Source organism: Chiloscyllium plagiosum, unplaced genomic scaffold (assembly GCF_037043375.1).
Source record: "Chiloscyllium plagiosum isolate Xiang-an unplaced genomic scaffold, Cpla_swu_hap1 HiC_scaffold_55, whole genome shotgun sequence".
In the NCBI taxonomy this organism is placed as follows: Eukaryota; Metazoa; Chordata; class Chondrichthyes; order Orectolobiformes; family Hemiscylliidae; genus Chiloscyllium; species Chiloscyllium plagiosum.
In genome coordinates, this window is record NW_028270194.1 from 947,021 (window position 1) to 965,357 (window position 18,337).

General features: G+C 51.7%; 12 non-coding genes across 12 annotated transcripts; 7 read left to right on the forward strand and 5 right to left on the reverse strand.

Annotated features, from left to right (window-relative positions):
- The first annotated feature begins 1,822 nt into the window (after positions 1 to 1,822).
- trnaa-agc (transfer RNA alanine (anticodon AGC)) lies at positions 1,823 to 1,895 on the forward strand. The gene has a single exon. It is a non-coding gene; the product is annotated as a tRNA-Ala (tRNA).
- Positions 1,896 to 2,175: 280 nt separating this feature from the next.
- Positions 2,176 to 2,249, reverse strand: trnam-cau (transfer RNA methionine (anticodon CAU)). The gene has a single exon. It is a non-coding gene; the product is annotated as a tRNA-Met (tRNA).
- A 2,092-nt stretch (positions 2,250 to 4,341) lies between these two features.
- On the forward strand, positions 4,342 to 4,414 carry trnaa-agc (transfer RNA alanine (anticodon AGC)). Its single transcript has one exon. It is a non-coding gene; the product is annotated as a tRNA-Ala (tRNA).
- A 280-nt stretch (positions 4,415 to 4,694) lies between these two features.
- Positions 4,695 to 4,767, reverse strand: trnam-cau (transfer RNA methionine (anticodon CAU)). The gene has a single exon. It is a non-coding gene; the product is annotated as a tRNA-Met (tRNA).
- Positions 4,768 to 6,859: 2,092 nt separating this feature from the next.
- trnaa-agc (transfer RNA alanine (anticodon AGC)) lies at positions 6,860 to 6,932 on the forward strand. The gene has a single exon. It is a non-coding gene; the product is annotated as a tRNA-Ala (tRNA).
- A 280-nt stretch (positions 6,933 to 7,212) lies between these two features.
- On the reverse strand, positions 7,213 to 7,285 carry trnam-cau (transfer RNA methionine (anticodon CAU)). The gene has a single exon. It is a non-coding gene; the product is annotated as a tRNA-Met (tRNA).
- A 2,092-nt stretch (positions 7,286 to 9,377) lies between these two features.
- Positions 9,378 to 9,450, forward strand: trnaa-agc (transfer RNA alanine (anticodon AGC)). Its single transcript has one exon. It is a non-coding gene; the product is annotated as a tRNA-Ala (tRNA).
- A 280-nt stretch (positions 9,451 to 9,730) lies between these two features.
- Positions 9,731 to 9,803, reverse strand: trnam-cau (transfer RNA methionine (anticodon CAU)). The gene has a single exon. It is a non-coding gene; the product is annotated as a tRNA-Met (tRNA).
- A 2,092-nt stretch (positions 9,804 to 11,895) lies between these two features.
- trnaa-agc (transfer RNA alanine (anticodon AGC)) lies at positions 11,896 to 11,968 on the forward strand. The gene has a single exon. It is a non-coding gene; the product is annotated as a tRNA-Ala (tRNA).
- A 280-nt stretch (positions 11,969 to 12,248) lies between these two features.
- Positions 12,249 to 12,321, reverse strand: trnam-cau (transfer RNA methionine (anticodon CAU)). The gene has a single exon. It is a non-coding gene; the product is annotated as a tRNA-Met (tRNA).
- A 2,092-nt stretch (positions 12,322 to 14,413) lies between these two features.
- Positions 14,414 to 14,486, forward strand: trnaa-agc (transfer RNA alanine (anticodon AGC)). Its single transcript has one exon. It is a non-coding gene; the product is annotated as a tRNA-Ala (tRNA).
- A 2,446-nt stretch (positions 14,487 to 16,932) lies between these two features.
- trnaa-agc (transfer RNA alanine (anticodon AGC)) lies at positions 16,933 to 17,005 on the forward strand. Its single transcript has one exon. It is a non-coding gene; the product is annotated as a tRNA-Ala (tRNA).
- Positions 17,006 to 18,337: the final 1,332 nt, after the last annotated feature.

Here is an 18,337-nt window from a genome sequence, read left to right on the forward strand (position 1 = left end):
CTCGATGGCTCCGCTACTGGAGAGCCACGCCACAGCGCACTAAGATCCTTTGCTCAGCAAGAAGGGAGGTGCTTCCGTTTACCAAAGAGCCTAAGAAAATGAGGGTTTGGTTAAGAAAAAGAAGGAAGCACATGTCAGGTATAGACAGGATAGATCGAGTGAATCCTTACCAGAGTATAAAGACAGTCGGGAAATCAGGAGGGCAAAAAGGGGACCTGAGATAGCTTTGGCAGATAGAGTTAAGGAAAATCCAAAGGGTTTTTACAAATACATTATAAGGACAAAAGGGTGACTAGGGAGAGAATAGGGCCCCTCAATGATCAGCACAGCGGCCTTTGTGTCGAGCCGCAGGAGAGGTGGGGGGTGGGGGGGGCTGGGCGATACTAAACGAGTAGTTTGCATCAGTGTTTACTGTGGAAAAGGATAGAATGTAGGGAGAAGTATAGAATATAGGGAAATGGATGGTGACATCTTGTAAATTGTCCACATTGCAGAGGAGGAATGCTGGATGCCTTGAAACGCATACAAGTGGATAAATGCCCAGGACCTGAGCAGGTCTGTGGGAAGCTAGGGAAGTGATTGCTGGGCCCCTTGCTGAGATATTTATATCATTGATATAAAATCATGAGGCGTATAGATAGGATAAATAGACAAAGTCTTTTCCCTGGGGTGCGGGAGACCAGCACTAGAGGGCAGAGGTTTAGGGTGAGAGGGAAAAGATATGAAAGAGAACTAAGGGGCACCTTTTTCACACAGAGGGTGGTACGTGTATGGAATGAGCTGCCAGAGGAAGTGGCGGAGGCTAGTACAATTGCAACATTTAAAAGGCATCTGGATGGCTATATAAATAGGAAGGGTTTGGAGGGATATGGCCCGGGTGCCGGCAGGTACGACTAGATTGGGATGGGATATCTGGTCGGAACGGTCCGACCGAAGGGTCTCTTTCCGTGATGTACATCTCTATGACTCTATGACTCCTTCCAAGCAAAGTTTTCCCGCGAAGCAGCGCTCTAAACTGCTCGATGACAACTTACTATGTCAATGTCCGGACGAAGGAGCCTTCCATTCCTGTCGGAAAACTGGCTGTGGACTTCTCTTCGTTTCTTCTTCTTGAAATTTGGCCTGCACGGGGTGTGCCACTTCCACAGTTGCACAAGTTGAACAGCAACGCATCCGAGCAGGTCAGCACTAAGGAAAGGCCCTACCGGTCAGACAGGGCTCGCGGGTGCTGCTTCAGACGAGTGGCGGTTGCTATTTGCATCTCGGCCTGCTTGGCGTGTATCTGAAAGCAGCACTTTGCGGAACCTGACCGCATGGCTGCAGCTCACGAGGATGAAGGAGAAGCCCTCTTTTTTTGTCTGGTAACAGCCCCCAGTGTTCTCTTTCTCCAAAATACACCTTCTTCTTCTTCAGAGAATTCTGCCTGTTGGTGTGCTGTGACGTCTGCAGTTGCAAACCACGAGCAGCAGGGAGCCCTCTGGAGGAACACAACATCCACGCAGTCAGTCAGCACTCACTTGAAAGTGTCGCAAGTCTCCAATCAGTCAGACAGCGCTCTCGAGTGCTACCTCACACTTGTTGTGACTGCTCGTGCCGATCGGTTCCTTTGGATTCTGGAATCTCAGAGCGTCTCGCTGGCGATTCTTTCGGCGGCACCGTGTTTTCCAGAAGACTTCGCGCTCGTGCTGCTGCTGCTCGGATGTGCCGATAGTCGCATCGCGTTGTTCGGCTGAATACAGCGTACAATCTCGAGAGGAAATCGCCTGCTGCTCTCAGCTCATCGTTCCGAAGCACCATGGGGCTGAGGTGAGCACCTAGCATAGGGGAATTAGCTCAAATGGTAGAGCGCTCGCTTAGCATGCGAGAGGTAGTGGGATCGATGCCCACATTCTCCACAATGCTTTTCCTGGGGACACGTTTGGGACGCAAGCAGTGTGAACTCGCGTGAACCCTGCATGTGGCTCCAGTCTTTGCTGCTGCACAGATGGCACGATGGTGAGTTTACAAAATGCTGCGCAGAACAAAAAGTTGAGCACGTGTCGCCCAGATGTTAAACCTTGCAGCAGCGCGTTTGCTCTGGTGTGGTCAGCTCAAATCAGGCGTGAAGCCGTCCAAAGCAAATATTCTTGCCCGCGGAGAGAAAGAAAACACGCACGGTGGCAAAGGGCACAGTCTTGCCTTCGTCTGAGGATTGAACTCAGGACCTTCAGATTATGAGACTGACGCGCTGCCTACTGCGCTAAGAAGGCCAGCCGACAGCCGAGTGGCATACCGGGTGCCCAAATAGGCCGGTTTTCAAGGTGCTGCGAGCCACAGAACAAGCCTTGTCAGAAAGCTGCAGCTCAAGTGAGGCCAGGATATCGGCTTTCAATCCACAATCACGCACGTCGCCCGTTACATGCTGGGCTCCGGCCCGTGCAGAGACACGGCCCACTCGCGGTGCCGCAGAGCCGTGGCGTCAGGAGGTCGGCAAAGCCCAGTATGTCTTGCTCTTGGCAGCCAACATTCGGCCTCTTTGTCTCGATGGCTCCGCTACTGGAGAGCCACGCCACAGCGCACTAAGATCCTTTGCTCAGCAAGAAGGGAGGTGCTTCCGTTTACCAAAGAGCCTAAGAAAATGAGGGTTTGGTTAAGAAAAAGAAGGAAGCACATGTCAGGTATAGACAGGATAGATCGAGTGAATCCTTACCAGAGTATAAAGACAGTCGGGAAATCAGGAGGGCAAAAAGGGGACCTGAGATAGCTTTGGCAGATAGAGTTAAGGAAAATCCAAAGGGTTTTTACAAATACATTATAAGGACAAAAGGGTGACTAGGGAGAGAATAGGGCCCCTCAATGATCAGCACAGCGGCCTTTGTGTCGAGCCGCAGGAGAGGTGGGGGGTGGGGGGGGCTGGGCGATACTAAACGAGTAGTTTGCATCAGTGTTTACTGTGGAAAAGGATAGAATGTAGGGAGAAGTATAGAATATAGGGAAATGGATGGTGACATCTTGTAAATTGTCCACATTGCAGAGGAGGAATGCTGGATGCCTTGAAACGCATACAAGTGGATAAATGCCCAGGACCTGAGCAGGTCTGTGGGAAGCTAGGGAAGTGATTGCTGGGCCCCTTGCTGAGATATTTATATCATTGATATAAAATCATGAGGCGTATAGATAGGATAAATAGACAAAGTCTTTTCCCTGGGGTGCGGGAGACCAGCACTAGAGGGCAGAGGTTTAGGGTGAGAGGGAAAAGATATGAAAGAGAACTAAGGGGCACCTTTTTCACACAGAGGGTGGTACGTGTATGGAATGAGCTGCCAGAGGAAGTGGCGGAGGCTAGTACAATTGCAACATTTAAAAGGCATCTGGATGGCTATATAAATAGGAAGGGTTTGGAGGGATATGGCCCGGGTGCCGGCAGGTACGACTAGATTGGGATGGGATATCTGGTCGGAACGGTCCGACCGAAGGGTCTCTTTCCGTGATGTACATCTCTATGACTCTATGACTCCTTCCAAGCAAAGTTTTCCCGCGAAGCAGCGCTCTAAACTGCTCGATGACAACTTACTATGTCAATGTCCGGACGAAGGAGCCTTCCATTCCTGTCGGAAAACTGGCTGTGGACTTCTCTTCGTTTCTTCTTCTTGAAATTTGGCCTGCACGGGGTGTGCCACTTCCACAGTTGCACAAGTTGAACAGCAACGCATCCGAGCAGGTCAGCACTAAGGAAAGGCCCTACCGGTCAGACAGGGCTCGCGGGTGCTGCTTCAGACGAGTGGCGGTTGCTATTTGCATCTCGGCCTGCTTGGCGTGTATCTGAAAGCAGCACTTTGCGGAACCTGACCGCATGGCTGCAGCTCACGAGGATGAAGGAGAAGCCCTCTTTTTTTGTCTGGTAACAGCCCCCAGTGTTCTCTTTCTCCAAAATACACCTTCTTCTTCTTCAGAGAATTCTGCCTGTTGGTGTGCTGTGACGTCTGCAGTTGCAAACCACGAGCAGCAGGGAGCCCTCTGGAGGAACACAACATCCACGCAGTCAGTCAGCACTCACTTGAAAGTGTCGCAAGTCTCCAATCAGTCAGACAGCGCTCTCGAGTGCTACCTCACACTTGTTGTGACTGCTCGTGCCGATGGGTTCCTTTGGATTCTGGAATCTCAGAGCGTCTCGCTGGCGATTCTTTCGGCGGCACCGTGTTTTGCAGAAGACTTCGCGCTCGTGCTGCTGCTGCTCGGATGTGCCGATAGTCGCATCGCGTTGTTCGGCTGAATACAGCGTACAATCTCGAGAGGAAATCGCCTGCTGCTCTCAGCTCATCGTTCCGAAGCACCATGGGGCTGAGGTGAGCACCTAGCATAGGGGAATTAGCTCAAATGGTAGAGCGCTCGCTTAGCATGCGAGAGGTAGTGGGATCGATGCCCACATTCTCCACAATGCTTTTCCTGGGGACACGTTTGGGACGCAAGCAGTGTGAACTCGCGTGAACCCTGCATGTGGCTCCAGTCTTTGCTGCTGCACAGATGGCACGATGGTGAGTTTACAAAATGCTGCGCAGAACAAAAAGTTGAGCACGTGTCGCCCAGATGTTAAACCTTGCAGCAGCGCGTTTGCTCTGGTGTGGTCAGCTCAAATCAGGCGTGAAGCCGTCCAAAGCAAATATTCTTGCCCGCGGAGAGAAAGAAAACACGCACGGTGGCAAAGGGCACAGTCTTGCCTTCTCTGAGGATTGAACTCAGGACCTTCAGATTATGAGACTGACGCGCTGCCTACTGCGCTAAGAAGGCCAGCCGACAGCCGAGTGGCATACCGGGTGCCCAAATAGGCCGGTTTTCAAGGTGCTGCGAGCCACAGAACAAGCCTTGTCAGAAAGCTGCAGCTCAAGTGAGGCCAGGATATCGGCTTTCAATCCACAATCACGCACGTCGCCCGTTACATGCTGGGCTCCGGCCCGTGCAGAGACACGGCCCACTCGCGGTGCCGCAGAGCCGTGGCGTCAGGAGGTCGGCAAAGCCCAGTATGTCTTGCTCTTGGCAGCCAACATTCGGCCTCTTTGTCTCGATGGCTCCGCTACTGGAGAGCCACGCCACAGCGCACTAAGATCCTTTGCTCAGCAAGAAGGGAGGTGCTTCCGTTTACCAAAGAGCCTAAGAAAATGAGGGTTTGGTTAAGAAAAAGAAGGAAGCACATGTCAGGTATAGACAGGATAGATCGAGTGAATCCTTACCAGAGTATAAAGACAGTCGGGAAATCAGGAGGGCAAAAAGGGGACCTGAGATAGCTTTGGCAGATAGAGTTAAGGAAAATCCAAAGGGTTTTTACAAATACATTATAAGGACAAAAGGGTGACTAGGGAGAGAATAGGGCCCCTCAATGATCAGCACAGCGGCCTTTGTGTCGAGCCGCAGGAGAGGTGGGGGGTGGGGGGGGCTGGGCGATACTAAACGAGTAGTTTGCATCAGTGTTTACTGTGGAAAAGGATAGAATGTAGGGAGAAGTATAGAATATAGGGAAATGGATGGTGACATCTTGTAAATTGTCCACATTGCAGAGGAGGAATGCTGGATGCCTTGAAACGCATACAAGTGGATAAATGCCCAGGACCTGAGCAGGTCTGTGGGAAGCTAGGGAAGTGATTGCTGGGCCCCTTGCTGAGATATTTATATCATTGATATAAAATCATGAGGCGTATAGATAGGATAAATAGACAAAGTCTTTTCCCTGGGGTGCGGGAGACCAGCACTAGAGGGCAGAGGTTTAGGGTGAGAGGGAAAAGATATGAAAGAGAACTAAGGGGCACCTTTTTCACACAGAGGGTGGTACGTGTATGGAATGAGCTGCCAGAGGAAGTGGCGGAGGCTAGTACAATTGCAACATTTAAAAGGCATCTGGATGGCTATATAAATAGGAAGGGTTTGGAGGGATATGGCCCGGGTGCCGGCAGGTACGACTAGATTGGGATGGGATATCTGGTCGGAACGGTCCGACCGAAGGGTCTCTTTCCGTGATGTACATCTCTATGACTCTATGACTCCTTCCAAGCAAAGTTTTCCCGCGAAGCAGCGCTCTAAACTGCTCGATGACAACTTACTATGTCAATGTCCGGACGAAGGAGCCTTCCATTCCTGTCGGAAAACTGGCTGTGGACTTCTCTTCGTTTCTTCTTCTTGAAATTTGGCCTGCACGGGGTGTGCCACTTCCACAGTTGCACAAGTTGAACAGCAACGCATCCGAGCAGGTCAGCACTAAGGAAAGGCCCTACCGGTCAGACAGGGCTCGCGGGTGCTGCTTCAGACGAGTGGCGGTTGCTATTTGCATCTCGGCCTGCTTGGCGTGTATCTGAAAGCAGCACTTTGCGGAACCTGACCGCATGGCTGCAGCTCACGAGGATGAAGGAGAAGCCCTCTTTTTTTGTCTGGTAACAGCCCCCAGTGTTCTCTTTCTCCAAAATACACCTTCTTCTTCTTCAGAGAATTCTGCCTGTTGGTGTGCTGTGACGTCTGCAGTTGCAAACCACGAGCAGCAGGGAGCCCTCTGGAGGAACACAACATCCACGCAGTCAGTCAGCACTCACTTGAAAGTGTCGCAAGTCTCCAATCAGTCAGACAGCGCTCTCGAGTGCTACCTCACACTTGTTGTGACTGCTCGTGCCGATGGGTTCCTTTGGATTCTGGAATCTCAGAGCGTCTCGCTGGCGATTCTTTCGGCGGCACCGTGTTTTGCAGAAGACTTCGCGCTCGTGCTGCTGCTGCTCGGATGTGCCGATAGTCGCATCGCGTTGTTCGGCTGAATACAGCGTACAATCTCGAGAGGAAATCGCCTGCTGCTCTCAGCTCATCGTTCCGAAGCACCATGGGGCTGAGGTGAGCACCTAGCATAGGGGAATTAGCTCAAATGGTAGAGCGCTCGCTTAGCATGCGAGAGGTAGTGGGATCGATGCCCACATTCTCCACAATGCTTTTCCTGGGGACACGTTTGGGACGCAAGCAGTGTGAACTCGCGTGAACCCTGCATGTGGCTCCAGTCTTTGCTGCTGCACAGATGGCACGATGGTGAGTTTACAAAATGCTGCGCAGAACAAAAAGTTGAGCACGTGTCGCCCAGATGTTAAACCTTGCAGCAGCGCGTTTGCTCTGGTGTGGTCAGCTCAAATCAGGCGTGAAGCCGTCCAAAGCAAATATTCTTGCCCGCGGAGAGAAAGAAAACACGCACGGTGGCAAAGGGCACAGTCTTGCCTTCTCTGAGGATTGAACTCAGGACCTTCAGATTATGAGACTGACGCGCTGCCTACTGCGCTAAGAAGGCCAGCCGACAGCCGAGTGGCATACCGGGTGCCCAAATAGGCCGGTTTTCAAGGTGCTGCGAGCCACAGAACAAGCCTTGTCAGAAAGCTGCAGCTCAAGTGAGGCCAGGATATCGGCTTTCAATCCACAATCACGCACGTCGCCCGTTACATGCTGGGCTCCGGCCCGTGCAGAGACACGGCCCACTCGCGGTGCCGCAGAGCCGTGGCGTCAGGAGGTCGGCAAAGCCCGGTATGTCTTGCTCTTGGCAGCCAACATTCGGCCTCTTTGTCTCGATGGCTCCGCTACTGGAGAGCCACGCCACAGCGCACTAAGATCCTTTGCTCAGCAAGAAGGGAGGTGCTTCCGTTTACCAAAGAGCCTAAGAAAATGAGGGTTTGGTTAAGAAAAAGAAGGAAGCACATGTCAGGTATAGACAGGATAGATCGAGTGAATCCTTACCAGAGTATAAAGACAGTCGGGAAATCAGGAGGGCAAAAAGGGGACCTGAGATAGCTTTGGCAGATAGAGTTAAGGAAAATCCAAAGGGTTTTTACAAATACATTATAAGGACAAAAGGGTGACTAGGGAGAGAATAGGGCCCCTCAATGATCAGCACAGCGGCCTTTGTGTCGAGCCGCAGGAGAGGTGGGGGGTGGGGGGGGCTGGGCGATACTAAACGAGTAGTTTGCATCAGTGTTTACTGTGGAAAAGGATAGAATGTAGGGAGAAGTATAGAATATAGGGAAATGGATGGTGACATCTTGTAAATTGTCCACATTGCAGAGGAGGAATGCTGGATGCCTTGAAACGCATACAAGTGGATAAATGCCCAGGACCTGAGCAGGTCTGTGGGAAGCTAGGGAAGTGATTGCTGGGCCCCTTGCTGAGATATTTATATCATTGATATAAAATCATGAGGCGTATAGATAGGATAAATAGACAAAGTCTTTTCCCTGGGGTGCGGGAGACCAGCACTAGAGGGCAGAGGTTTAGGGTGAGAGGGAAAAGATATGAAAGAGAACTAAGGGGCACCTTTTTCACACAGAGGGTGGTACGTGTATGGAATGAGCTGCCAGAGGAAGTGGCGGAGGCTAGTACAATTGCAACATTTAAAAGGCATCTGGATGGCTATATAAATAGGAAGGGTTTGGAGGGATATGGCCCGGGTGCCGGCAGGTACGACTAGATTGGGATGGGATATCTGGTCGGAACGGTCCGACCGAAGGGTCTCTTTCCGTGATGTACATCTCTATGACTCTATGACTCCTTCCAAGCAAAGTTTTCCCGCGAAGCAGCGCTCTAAACTGCTCGATGACAACTTACTATGTCAATGTCCGGACGAAGGAGCCTTCCATTCCTGTCGGAAAACTGGCTGTGGACTTCTCTTCGTTTCTTCTTCTTGAAATTTGGCCTGCACGGGGTGTGCCACTTCCACAGTTGCACAAGTTGAACAGCAACGCATCCGAGCAGGTCAGCACTAAGGAAAGGCCCTACCGGTCAGACAGGGCTCGCGGGTGCTGCTTCAGACGAGTGGCGGTTGCTATTTGCATCTCGGCCTGCTTGGCGTGTATCTGAAAGCAGCACTTTGCGGAACCTGACCGCATGGCTGCAGCTCACGAGGATGAAGGAGAAGCCCTCTTTTTTTGTCTGGTAACAGCCCCCAGTGTTCTCTTTCTCCAAAATACACCTTCTTCTTCTTCAGAGAATTCTGCCTGTTGGTGTGCTGTGACGTCTGCAGTTGCAAACCACGAGCAGCAGGGAGCCCTCTGGAGGAACACAACATCCACGCAGTCAGTCAGCACTCACTTGAAAGTGTCGCAAGTCTCCAATCAGTCAGACAGCGCTCTCGAGTGCTACCTCACACTTGTTGTGACTGCTCGTGCCGATCGGTTCCTTTGGATTCTGGAATCTCAGAGCGTCTCGCTGGCGATTCTTTCGGCGGCACCGTGTTTTCCAGAAGACTTCGCGCTCGTGCTGCTGCTGCTCGGATGTGCCGATAGTCGCATCGCGTTGTTCGGCTGAATACAGCGTACAATCTCGAGAGGAAATCGCCTGCTGCTCTCAGCTCATCGTTCCGAAGCACCATGGGGCTGAGGTGAGCACCTAGCATAGGGGAATTAGCTCAAATGGTAGAGCGCTCGCTTAGCATGCGAGAGGTAGTGGGATCGATGCCCACATTCTCCACAATGCTTTTCCTGGGGACACGTTTGGGACGCAAGCAGTGTGAACTCGCGTGAACCCTGCATGTGGCTCCAGTCTTTGCTGCTGCACAGATGGCACGATGGTGAGTTTACAAAATGCTGCGCAGAACAAAAAGTTGAGCACGTGTCGCCCAGATGTTAAACCTTGCAGCAGCGCGTTTGCTCTGGTGTGGTCAGCTCAAATCAGGCGTGAAGCCGTCCAAAGCAAATATTCTTGCCCGCGGAGAGAAAGAAAACACGCACGGTGGCAAAGGGCACAGTCTTGCCTTCTCTGAGGATTGAACTCAGGACCTTCAGATTATGAGACTGACGCGCTGCCTACTGCGCTAAGAAGGCCAGCCGACAGCCGAGTGGCATACCGGGTGCCCAAATAGGCCGGTTTTCAAGGTGCTGCGAGCCACAGAACAAGCCTTGTCAGAAAGCTGCAGCTCAAGTGAGGCCAGGATATCGGCTTTCAATCCACAATCACGCACGTCGCCCGTTACATGCTGGGCTCCGGCCCGTGCAGAGACACGGTCCACTCGCGGTGCCGCAGAGCCGTGGCGTCAGGAGGTCGGCAAAGCCCGGTATGTCTTGCTCTTGGCAGCCAACATTCGGCCTCTTTGTCTCGATGGCTCCGCTACTGGAGAGCCACGCCACAGCGCACTAAGATCCTTTGCTCAGCAAGAAGGGAGGTGCTTCCGTTTACCAAAGAGCCTAAGAAAATGAGGGTTTGGTTAAGAAAAAGAAGGAAGCACATGTCAGGTATAGACAGGATAGATCGAGTGAATCCTTACCAGAGTATAAAGACAGTCGGGAAATCAGGAGGGCAAAAAGGGGACCTGAGATAGCTTTGGCAGATAGAGTTAAGGAAAATCCAAAGGGTTTTTACAAATACATTATAAGGACAAAAGGGTGACTAGGGAGAGAATAGGGCCCCTCAATGATCAGCACAGCGGCCTTTGTGTCGAGCCGCAGGAGAGGTGGGGGGTGGGGGGGGCTGGGCGATACTAAACGAGTAGTTTGCATCAGTGTTTACTGTGGAAAAGGATAGAATGTAGGGAGAAGTATAGAATATAGGGAAATGGATGGTGACATCTTGTAAATTGTCCACATTGCAGAGGAGGAATGCTGGATGCCTTGAAACGCATACAAGTGGATAAATGCCCAGGACCTGAGCAGGTCTGTGGGAAGCTAGGGAAGTGATTGCTGGGCCCCTTGCTGAGATATTTATATCATTGATATAAAATCATGAGGCGTATAGATAGGATAAATAGACAAAGTCTTTTCCCTGGGGTGCGGGAGACCAGCACTAGAGGGCAGAGGTTTAGGGTGAGAGGGAAAAGATATGAAAGAGAACTAAGGGGCACCTTTTTCACACAGAGGGTGGTACGTGTATGGAATGAGCTGCCAGAGGAAGTGGCGGAGGCTAGTACAATTGCAACATTTAAAAGGCATCTGGATGGCTATATAAATAGGAAGGGTTTGGAGGGATATGGCCCGGGTGCCGGCAGGTACGACTAGATTGGGATGGGATATCTGGTCGGAACGGTCCGACCGAAGGGTCTCTTTCCGTGATGTACATCTCTATGACTCTATGACTCCTTCCAAGCAAAGTTTTCCCGCGAAGCAGCGCTCTAAACTGCTCGATGACAACTTACTATGTCAATGTCCGGACGAAGGAGCCTTCCATTCCTGTCGGAAAACTGGCTGTGGACTTCTCTTCGTTTCTTCTTCTTGAAATTTGGCCTGCACGGGGTGTGCCACTTCCACAGTTGCACAAGTTGAACAGCAACGCATCCGAGCAGGTCAGCACTAAGGAAAGGCCCTACCGGTCAGACAGGGCTCGCGGGTGCTGCTTCAGACGAGTGGCGGTTGCTATTTGCATCTCGGCCTGCTTGGCGTGTATCTGAAAGCAGCACTTTGCGGAACCTGACCGCATGGCTGCAGCTCACGAGGATGAAGGAGAAGCCCTCTTTTTTTGTCTGGTAACAGCCCCCAGTGTTCTCTTTCTCCAAAATACACCTTCTTCTTCTTCAGAGAATTCTGCCTGTTGGTGTGCTGTGACGTCTGCAGTTGCAAACCACGAGCAGCAGGGAGCCCTCTGGAGGAACACAACATCCACGCAGTCAGTCAGCACTCACTTGAAAGTGTCGCAAGTCTCCAATCAGTCAGACAGCGCTCTCGAGTGCTACTTCACACTTGTTGTGACTGCTCGTGCCGATCGGTTCCTTTGGATTCTGGAATCTCAGAGCGTCTCGCTGGCGATTCTTTCGGCGGCACCGTGTTTTCCAGAAGACTTCGCGCATGTGCTGCTGCTGCTCGGATGTACCGATAGTCGCATCGCGTTGTTCGGCTGAATACAGCGTACAATCTCGAGAGGAAATCGCCTGCTGCTCTCAGCTCATCGTTCTGAAGCACCATGGGGCTGAGGTGAGCATCTAGCATAGGGGAATTAGCTCAAATGGTAGAGCGCTCGCTTAGCATGCGAGAGGTAGTGGGATCGATGCCCACATTCTCCACAATGCTTTTCCTGGGGACACGTTTGGGACGCAAGCAGTGTGACCTCGCGTGAACCCTGCATGTGGCTCCAGTCTTTGCTGCTGCACAGATGGCACGATGGTGAGTTTACAAAATGCTGCGCAGAACAAAAAGTTGAGCACGTGTCGCCCAGATGTTAAACCTTGCAGCAGCGCGTTTGCTCTGGTGTGGTCAGCTCAAATCAGGCGTGAAGCCGTCCAAAGCAAATATTCTTGCCCGCGGAGAGAAAGAAAACACACACGGTGGCAAAGGCCACAGTCTTGCCTTCTCTGAGGATTGAACTCAGGACATTCAGATTATGAGACTGACGCGCTGCCTACTGCGCTAAGAAGGCCAGCCGACAGCCGAGTGGCATACCGGGTGCCCAAATAGGCCGGTTTTCAAGGTGCTGCGAGCCACAGAACCAGCCTTGTCAGAAAGCTGCAGCTCAAGTGAGGCCAGGATATCGGCTTTCAATCCACAATCACGCACGTCGCCCGTTACATGCTGGGCTCCGGCCTGTGCAGAGACACGGCCCACTCGCGGTGCCGCAGAGCCGTGGCGTCAGGAGGTCGGCAAAGCCCGGTATGTCTTGCTCTTGGCAGCCAACATTCGGCCTCTTTGTCTCGATGGCTCCGCTACTGGAGAGCCACGCCACAGCGCACTAAGATCCTTTGCTCAGCAAGAAGGGAGGTGCTTCCGTTTACCAAAGAGCCTAAGAAAATGAGGGTTTGGTTAAGAAAAAGAAGGAAGCACATGTCAGGTATAGACAGGATAGATCGAGTGAATCCTTACCAGAGTATAAAGACAGTCGGGAAATCAGGAGGGCAAAAAGGGGACCTGAGATAGCTTTGGCAGATAGAGTTAAGGAAAATCCAAAGGGTTTTTACAAATACATTATAAGGACAAAAGGGTGACTAGGGAGAGAATAGGGCCCCTCAATGATCAGCACAGCGGCCTTTGTGTCGAGCCGCAGGAGAGGTGGCGGGTGGGGGGGGCTGGGCGATACTAAACGAGTAGTTTGCATCAGTGTTTACTGTGGAAAAGGATAGAATGTAGGGAGAAGTATAGAATATAGGGAAATGGATGGTGACATCTTGTAAATTGTCCACATTGCAGAGGAGGAATGCTGGATGCCTTGAAACGCATACAAGTGGATAAATGCCCAGGACCTGAGCAGGTCTGTGGGAAGCTAGGGAAGTGATTGCTGGGCCCCTTGCTGAGATATTTATATCATTGATATAAAATCATGAGGCGTATAGATAGGATAAATAGACAAAGTCTTTTCCCTGGGGTGCGGGAGACCAGCACTAGAGGGCAAAGGTTTAGGGTGAGAGGGAAAAGATATGAAAGAGAACTAAGGGGCACCTTTTTCACACAGAGGGTGGTACGTGTATGGAATGAGCTGCCAGAGGAAGTGGCGGAGGCTAGTACAATTGCAACATTTAAAAGGCATCTGGATGGCTATATAAATAGGAAGGGTTTGGAGGGATATGGCCCGGGTGCCGGCAGGTACGACTAGATTGGGATGGGATATCTGGTCGGAACGGTCCGACCGAAGGGTCTCTTTCCGTGATGTACATCTCTATGACTCTATGACTCCTTCCAAGCAAAGTTTTCCCGCGAAGCAGCGCTCTAAACTGCTCGATGACAACTTACTATGTCAATGTCCGGACGAAGGAGCCTTCCATTCCTGTCGGAAAACTGGCTGTGGACTTCTCTTCGTTTCTTCTTCTTGAAATTTGGCCTGCACGGGGTGTGCCACTTCCACAGTTGCACAAGTTGAACAGCAACGCATCCGGGCAGGTCAGCACTAAGGAAAGGCCCTACCGGTCAGACAGGGCTCGCGGGTGCTGCTTCAGACGAGTGGCGGTTGCTATTTGCATCTCGGCCTGCTTGGCGTGTATCTGAAAGCAGCACTTTGCGGAACCTGACCGCATGGCTGCAGCTCACGAGGATGAAGGAGAAGCCCTCTTTTTTTGTCTGGTAACAGCCCCCAGTGTTCTCTTTCTCCAAAATACACCTTCTTCTTCTTCAGAGAATTCTGCCTGTTGGTGTGCTGTGACGTCTGCAGTTGCAAACCACGAGCAGCAGGGAGCCCTCTGGAGGAACACAACATCCACGCAGTCAGTCAGCACTCACTTGAAAGTGTCGCAAGTCTCCAATCAGTCAGACAGCGCTCTCGAGTGCTACCTCACACTTGTTGTGACTGCTCGTGCCGATCGGTTCCTTTGGATTCTGGAATCTCAGAGCGTCTTGCTGGCGATTCTTTCGGCGGCACCGTGTTTTCCAGAAGACTTCGCGCTCGTGCTGCTGCTGCTCGGATGTGCCGATAGTCGCATCGCGTTGTTCGGCTGAATACAGCGTACAATCTCGAGAGGAAATCGCCTGCTGCTCTCAGCTCATCGTTCCGAAGCACCATGGGGCTGAGGTGAGCACCTAGCATAGGGGAATTAGCTCAAATGGTAGAGCGCTCGCTTAGCATGCGAGAGGTAGTGGGATCGATGCCCACATTCTCCACAATGCTTTTCCTGGGGACACGTTTGGGACGCAAGCAGTGTGACCTCGCGTGAACCCTGCATGTGGCTCCAGTCTTTGCTGCTGCACAGATGGCACGATGGTGAGTTTACAAAATGCTGCGCAGAACAAAAAGTTGAGCACGTGTCGCCCAGATGTTAAACCTTGCAGCAGCGCGTTTGCTCTGGTGTGGTCAGCTCAAATCAGGCGTGAAGCCGTCCAAAGCAAATATTCTTGCCCGCGGAGAGAAAGAAAACACGCACGGTGGCAAAGGGCACAGTCTTGCCTTCTCTGTAGGATTGAACTCAGGACCCTCAGATTATGAGACTGACGCGCTGCCTACTGCGCTAAGAAGACCAGCCGACAGCCGAGTGGCATACCGGGTGCCCAAATAGGCCGGTTTTCAAGGTGCTGCGAGCCACAGAACAAGCCTTGTCAGAAAGCTGCAGCTCAAGTGAGGCCAGGATATCGGCTTTCAATCCACAATCACGCACGTCGCCCGTTACATGCTGGGCTCCGGCCCGTGCAGAGACACGGCCCACTCGCGGTGCCGCAGAGCCGTGGCGTCAGGAGGTCGGCAAAGCCCGGTATGTCTTGCTCTTGGCAGCCAACATTCGGCCTCTTTGTCTCGATGGCTCCGCTACTGGAGAGCCACGCCACAGCGCACTAAGATCCTTTGCTCAGCAAGAAGGGAGGTGCTTCCGTTTACCAAAGAGCCTAAGAAAATGAGGGTTTGGTTAAGAAAAAGAAGGAAGCACATGTCAGGTATAGACAGGATAGATCGAGTGAATCCTTACCAGAGTATAAAGACAGTCGGGAAATCAGGAGGGCAAAAAGGGGACCTGAGATAGCTTTGGCAGATAGAGTTAAGGAAAATCCAAAGGGTTTTTACAAATACATTATAAGGACAAAAGGGTGACTAGGGAGAGAATAGGGCCCCTCAATGATCAGCACAGCGGCCTTTGTGTCGAGCCGCAGGAGAGGTGGGGGGTGGGGGGGGCTGGGCGATACTAAACGAGTAGTTTGCATCAGTGTTTACTGTGGAAAAGGATAGAATGTAGGGAGCAGTATAGAATATAGGGAAATGGATGGTGACATCTTGTAAATTGTCCACATTGCAGAGGAGGAATGCTGGATGCCTTGAAACGCATACAAGTGGATAAATGCCCAGGATCTGAGCAGGTCTGTGGGAAGCTAGGGAAGTGATTGCTGGGCCCCTTGCTGAGATATTTATATCATTGATATAAAATCATGAGGCGTATAGATAGGATAAATAGACAAAGTCTTTTCCCTGGGGTGCGGGAGACCAGCACTAGAGGGCAGAGGTTTAGGGTGAGAGGGAAAAGATATGAAAGAGAACTAAGGGGCACCTTTTTCACACAGAGGGTGGTACGTGTATGGAATGAGCTGCCAGAGGAAGTGGCGGAGGCTAGTACAATTGCAACATTTAAAAGGCATCTGGATGGCTATATAAATAGGAAGGGTTTGGAGGGATATGGCCCGGGTGCCGGCAGGTACGACTAGATTGGGATGGGATATCTGGTCGGAACGGTCCGACCGAAGGGTCTCTTTCCGTGATGTACATCTCTATGACTCTATGACTCCTTCCAAGCAAAGTTTTCCCGCGAAGCAGCGCTCTAAACTGCTCGATGACAACTTACTATGTCAATGTCCGGACGAAGGAGCCTTCCATTCCTGTCGGAAAACTGGCTGTGGACTTCTCTTCGTTTCTTCTTCTTGAAATTTGGCCTGCACGGGGTGTGCCACTTCCACAGTTGCACAAGTTGAACAGCAACGCATCCGAGCAGGTCAGCACTAAGGAAAGGCCCTACCGGTCAGACAGGGCTCGCGGGTGCTGCTTCAGACGAGTGGCGGTTGCTATTTGCATCTCGGCCTGCTTGGCGTGTATCTGAAAGCAGCACTTTGCGGAACCTGACCGCATGGCTGCAGCTCACGAGGATGAAGGAGAAGCCCTCTTTTTTTGTCTGGTAACAGCCCCCAGTGTTCTCTTTCTCCAAAATACACCTTCTTCTTCTTCAGAGAATTCTGCCTGTTGGTGTGCTGTGACGTCTGCAGTTGCAAACCACGAGCAGCAGGGAGCCCTCTGGAGGAACACAACATCCACGCAGTCAGTCAGCACTCACTTGAAAGTGTCGCAAGTCTCCAATCAGTCAGACAGCGCTCTCGAGTGCTACCTCACACTTGTTGTGACTGCTCGTGCCGATCGGTTCCTTTGGATTCTGGAATCTCAGAGCGTCTTGCTGGCGATTCTTTCGGCGGCACCGTGTTTTCCAGAAGACTTCGCGCTCGTGCTGCTGCTGCTCGGATGTGCCGATAGTCGCATCGCGTTGTTCGGCTGAATACAGCGTACAATCTCGAGAGGAAATCGCCTGCTGCTCTCAGCTCATCATTCCGAAGCACCATGGGGCTGAGGTGAGCACCTAGCATAGGGGAATTAGCTCAAATGGTAGAGCGCTCGCTTAGCATGCGAGAGGTAGTGGGATCGATGCCCACATTCTCCACAATGCTTTTCCTGGGGACACGTTTGGGACGCAAGCAGTGTGACCTCGCGTGAACCCTGCATGTGGCTCCAGTCTTTGCTGCTGCACAGATGGCACGATGGTGAGTTTACAAAATGCTGCGCAGAACGAAAAGTTGAGCACGTGTCGCCCAGATGTTAAACCTTGCAGCAGCGCGTTTGCTCTGGTGTGGTCAGCTCAAATCAGGCGTGAAGCCGTCCAAAGCAAATATTCTTGCCCGCGGAGAGAAAGAAAACAGGCACGGTGGCAAAGGGCACAGTCTTGCCTTCTCTGTAGGATTGAACTCAGGACCCTCAGATTATGAGACTGACGCGCTGCCTACTGCGCTAAGAAGGCCAGCCGACAGCCGAGTGGCATACCGGGTGCCCAAATAGGCCGGTTTTCAAGGTGCTGCGAGCCACAGAACAAGCCTTGTCAGAAAGCTGCAGCTCAAGTGAGGCCAGGATATCGGCTTTCAATCCACAATCATGCACGTCGCCCGTTACATGCTGGGCTCCGGCCCGTGCAGAGACACGGCCCACTCGCGGTGCCGCAGAGCCGTGGCGTCAGGAGGTCGGCAAAGCCCGGTATGTCTTGCTCTTGGCAGCCAACATTCGGCCTCTTTGTCTCGATGGCTCCGCTACTGGAGAGCCACGCCACAGCGCACTAAGATCCTTTGCTCAGCAAGAAGGGAGGTGCTTCCGTTTACCAAAGAGCCTAAGAAAATGAGGGTTTGGTTAAGAAAAAGAAGGAAGCACATGTCAGGTATAGACAGGATAGATCGAGTGAATCCTTACCAGAGTATAAAGACAGTCGGGAAATCAGGAGGGCAAAAAGGGGACCTGAGATAGCTTTGGCAGATAGAGTTAAGGAAAATCCAAAGGGTTTTTACAAATACATTATAAGGACAAAAGGGTGACTAGGGAGAGAATAGGGCCCCTCAATGATCAGCACAGCGGCCTTTGTGTCGAGCCGCAGGAGAGGTGGGGGGTGGGGGGGGCTGGGCGATACTAAACGAGTAGTTTGCATCAGTGTTTACTGTGGAAAAGGATAGAATGTAGGGAGAAGTATAGAATATAGGGAAATGGATGGTGACATCTTGTAAATTGTCCACATTGCAGAGGAGGAATGCTGGATGCCTTGAAACGCATACAAGTGGATAAATGCCCAGGACCTGAGCAGGTCTGTGGGAAGCTAGGGAAGTGATTGCTGGGCCCCTTGCTGAGATATTTATATCATTGATATAAAATCATGAGGCGTATAGATAGGATAAATAGACAAAGTCTTTTCCCTGGGGTGCGGGAGACCAGCACTAGAGGGCAGAGGTTTAGGGTG